Genomic DNA, 4,863 nt, shown 5'->3' with positions numbered 1-4,863 from the left:
AGGGAAAAGAAGTATAGTTCCATATTCTGGTATTGTGACAATATCCTTGTTTTATATTAAATTTTTTTATTTTATTTTTCCCGGTCTTGCAAAGTACAGTGATTCCTGTTTCCATGAAATTTGAATAAAGACTATTTTTGCTTGATGACACTTGGTGGTGGTTACATGAAGTTGTGTTGTGATTGTCAGTGTTTTATACTGATTGGTGTCAGCTTGAATATGCAGAAGAGTTACTCGCAGAGAATGGGTTCTTGGTTTAGAAAGCCACTTAATATTAAATGTAGTCTCGACACTCGTGTCTCTAGAAAGACTTACTGTGGTGTTTGGAGCTTTAACATTGCAATGAGGAAAGGAATACAGGAAAATGAACCAGAAGCACTAATGAAGGCGACAGGTCTGTTTTCCACTGCCTGTGTAAATGAAACGTAGAAACTTCAGCTCCCATAATACAGGGAAGCAAATTTTTCACCCACTTAACATGCTAGACTCCAGTCAACTAAAACCATTATTTGTCCCACAACACTTTACACATCGTCCAGCTGATGCTGGAGGTAAGTGTGGCTGGCACACTTTCTGCTTTTTGCTTTCTGTCGATCATCAGTTCCATTGTTTCTTCTTTCACACCCTTGGCCTTTCTCACGGTACCTTTGGGAAATGGAAAAGCAGCATGATGCTTTCGCAAGTGTTTTGCTAATCTGGCACGCTCGGCAGGAGAACACAAAGCCGTCCCAGCTGTTTTCTTCTGGTTCTTCTTTGATTTCGGGATCCCTGATCGTGAGTTTGGGGTTTCAATCTCATGAACCGTGACTTTCTAAATAGGAAGGTTTTAGCCCAACTCGGGCGGGACCAGGACATTACGGACTTCAATAGCATGAACCGGCCTCTGCTCTGGGGACTGTGCAGCAGCCAGTGTTTGACTTAATGTCCCCCAAAAATGCAGGGGGAATTGTAGCTTGGGGCTTTCTAATCATGGACTGAAGGTTCGGATCCTGTACGGGCCCTTCCTGGAAGGGAGCTACTGTCCACAAACCCCGTCTGCTCTGAATTTGTAGTGTCCAGCCGGGCTCTCTAGCACTCGCTTTCCCAGGCCGGCTTCGCTACTTACACCCAGAGCAATTTGGAGTTGAGGCCGGAGCCTTGGCTTGTCTCTTCCCAAGGAGTTACTCCTCCTAATGAAACACCTGTACTTGGGGGAACCTTTATAAAAGAAAAAAGCACAGGATGTGCTTCTGGGGAGTTCTGGACTTGGAAACGCTGAGAGTGGCGGGGGCTGCTCTGCTGGCGTGTCCCCAGTGTCCCCTGACGTGGGGAGGAAGGCAGGCAGCTTCTAGAAGTTCTGTAGATGTTCCGTGAATAATATCCCAATTTTTGACTTGGGCCATTAGCAAATTGCTCAAACTGAACTTGCCATGAGCTCTTCTGTTGCACATGTGGCTTTGAAGGAAGAACGGCCGTCCCCAGCACCCTGCGCTGCCTGCCAGCAATGTTCCAAAAAATAAAAGGCAAGATATATTTTGTGAGTTCTTACTTGGTCTGGGGAAAAAAGGTTAGTTACGGCTGTATCAAAAACTTTTCTTCAGCAAATTTCAAGCTGCTAACAATACTTACGACAGCAGTTCTCGCAGCTAGATGTTATCTTCGTAGGTGTGAGTAATTCCGTATAATTTGATCATTTGAAACTTGTACTGCCATATTAAAAAGATGAAAGGGCAATAGATCATAAAAGTTGCTTTCAGCACAAAATATTTCCGTAGAGTTTAAGAGGGGTCAGGGCTTGGTGAGTGGCTCAGACTTTATCAAATGTCATATTACTACAGCAGCATGAGAAAGCTCTGCAGAAGTGCTATTTAATTTCTTTAGAAGGAAAAGCCTTTTTCAGCTATATATATTTAGCGCTTTAACATCTTAGGCTCTCATACTAATCCCTTTTGCTGCTTAATCTTAGTACAGAAACAAGTCAGGCTAGGCAAGATGTTTGCAAATGGGGGATAATTAGCTGAAAAATACCTTTAAGAAAATCTGCAAATGATAAAGTCTAGGCTAAGTCCTTAAAAACTGACTCTGGCTTTTGCTGTCTGGCTGCCAAGGCTGCTCCTAATGAAGTGAGTGTGGGTTTAGTGAGCCCTTTGGGAGAAACATTTCTTCCCTAAATACCTGAAGACAGGCCTTATGAGATGGAGGCACGTGGAAAACTTTTGGCTGAGGTGTAAATTTTCATTGTGTGCAGTGAGGGATGTCCCTCGCCACAGGAAAGACGAAAATCCTTCGAGGTTGTGTGCGTGAGCACCTCGGGCGATGCTGAAGGTACGGAGCCAGCACCTGCTCTGCGGGGAGGTTTTGGTGTGTGAATAGGGCATTAAGGTGGTTTTTTGATATAATTAATTGTGAGTTCCCTGCTTTTGCTCCTGACATTTTGAAAACAGGAGATTGATTGTTGCAAACAAATTATCAAGGGGTAGAAAAAACAAGTTTTGATTAAAAAAGAGATTTCAGAGCTGGGCAGCCTGCGATCAGTGCCTGTTTGCCCAAGTCTCTGCCTCCTGTATCGGGAGAAGCCTTTGGTTTATCCCTATGGGGATGAACAAAATCACCCAAGTAATTAAAGATGCACCTATTTGGAAGCGCTGTTCTGGATTTCAGTAAGAATTTGGTCACCTATCGGAGACGGGGTCTTCTGCAAAGCCCGGGGTTCCTTACCTGCACTCCAGGCTCCTGCCACCTCAACAAACCTTGCTCCGAGGCTGCGATCCAGCGGGATTTGTGTTGAACATGAGTAACCCCGGTGAACGGCTGGGACTCTTCTCGTGCTTGACGTGAAGCCTGTGTTTAAGCACTTGCTGAAATTCGGCTCTGCCCCCTCATGTGCTTTGGTTTACCCCCAAATGCGCCCAGATCTAAGCGTGGGCTGCAGCGATGGAGCGACCCCAACAGCAGCATTACCCCATCCCCAGGGTCAGCTCAGCCTGCCGAGTCCTTTTTTTGGCTGGCTTGAGGTTGCCACATCTCTGGCTGCTCACATGAAGTTACAAGGAAAGCCGGGAGCGCGGCTGTGCCACCATGCGCACGCGATGCAGCTCGTGCTGGGCACCTTGCTCAGAAAGGATGTGGTCGGAGCAACGGCGGGGAGAGCGACTTCCCGAAGAGGAGATTTCATCAGCTGCAACCATCAGGAAGGGAAAAACCTAAACCCTTGCCCCAGCTCGGGGCTCTTCCTCGGGCGTCGAATACCCCAGTGCCTCCCTGCAGGAAGGTCCCAGTGCTGGCAAGGACCAGCAAGTGGCTCGTTGGGGTCTGTGTCCCCAGGCGCCCTGCTCTGGGGGGACCTGGTGATGCTCCCATGGGGTGGATGCGGCAGGGCGGCGAGAGCCGTCCCAAAACGCGCTGAGCGGCTGAGCAAAGCGAGCTCCAAGGCCCTTGCCCCCCTCCCTCTGTGCATCTCGGCTGGGGCTTTCGTCCTCTGCTGGCAAGGCAAGCTTTAAAGCAGGTTTTAGCACATGAAAGGGGTTGCTGCCGCTGTTTACAGGTGTAGAAGTTTGTATTAAGAAAATAAAAGGCATTATTTCCTCCACCTCCTGCCTCTGTGGGGCGGGTGACTCCAGCCACCACCAAGTCCCCGTGGGTTCCCTGCAGCCTCCTTGTCCCCCGTGCCCTGGTCTGGCCGGGGGCTGCGTGGGAACGGGCTCCTCCACAGCGCTGTGGCCCTCAGCCCACTGTCCCCAGTTGGAGGCTGAGGTGATGACGGTCGCTGCCTTCAGCCTCTCTGCCTGCGGGAGCCGGTGGGCTCTGTGGGCTGGCCTGGGCGCCCTCAAACCTCTCCTGGTCCCTGTGTCCCCACCTTGGCTGTGATCCCAGCATCTCTCCCTCTTTTCCAGGACTCAGACACCCCCTCCCCAAAATATCCCCGCAGGCTGCTGACAGCTGAGATGCTCCAGTGCCCGGGATGCTCCAGGTCTCATCCCGAGAGCACAGCGTTGCACCCACCACCCCTCCATCACCAACCCACCAGCACGTTTGCTCCTTCCCTGCCCCGAGAGAGCTGCTTCGGGCTGCAAAGCCCTCGAGCACCGCGAGGTCTCAAGCCCAGGAGGTGGCACATCCACTCAGTCTCGCCGTATCCCCAGTGATCAGGATTTAAAAAGAACATCAAAAGCCTTCTCTGCTCTCCCGGCTCAGGGGATGCCACGGTTCACGCAGAGGTGGCTTCCACGGGAGAAAACGGCCTGTGGTGATCCAGGTGAGAGGAGCTGCTGTCCCAAGCATTTTGGGTGTGTTATGCTAAATTATTTTCGGAATTTGGCAGCTTCAGGAGGCGGCATCTGGCAGGACAGTGCTGGAAGGGAGCGCGTCAGGAGTCTCTTGCTCTCTTTTTTTCTTTCCTAATTCCATCCTTGCTCAATCTTTTGTCCAAGAGAAAAGGGAAGCTCTTTGAGGCACGTCTGGAAAGCAAGAAGAAATAGGAACACAGACATTTCCATGGCACCTTCTCCTTCTGATGCATAATCCTGGGTGCCTCGATGTGAAGCCTCAGCCCACTGCCTGCACAGCGCGTGCCTCAGTTTCCCTACCTGTAGGATGGAAATAGTGACTCAGGCCTGTCTGCTGTCAGGGCGATGGGCATCTGTCTGCCCTCGGGCGGTGGGCACCATCGCTTCCCCACTGGGAATGCTACTACCCAGTGTCGGGAAAGACCTAGGGAAGGGCGACCGCCCCGTGAGCGTGCTCATCTTCCCCAGGTAGCAGATGCGTGGCCTGGGGTGTCAGAACAGGAATTGGCAGGGTAAGGACATTTTGGGGCATCTTATTCCCCATAATTAGGCTGAAGCACGGTAAGTGCCCCCCACGGCACCAGGTCACCGCGCCCAG

The sequence above is a fragment of the Phaethon lepturus genome, unplaced genomic scaffold, assembly GCF_000687285.1.
Source record: "Phaethon lepturus isolate BGI_N335 unplaced genomic scaffold, ASM68728v1 scaffold43355, whole genome shotgun sequence".
NCBI classification, from domain to species: Eukaryota; Metazoa; Chordata; class Aves; order Phaethontiformes; family Phaethontidae; genus Phaethon; species Phaethon lepturus.
The sequence above is the reverse complement of the archived record's forward strand: the minus strand, read 5'-3'. Positions refer to the sequence as shown.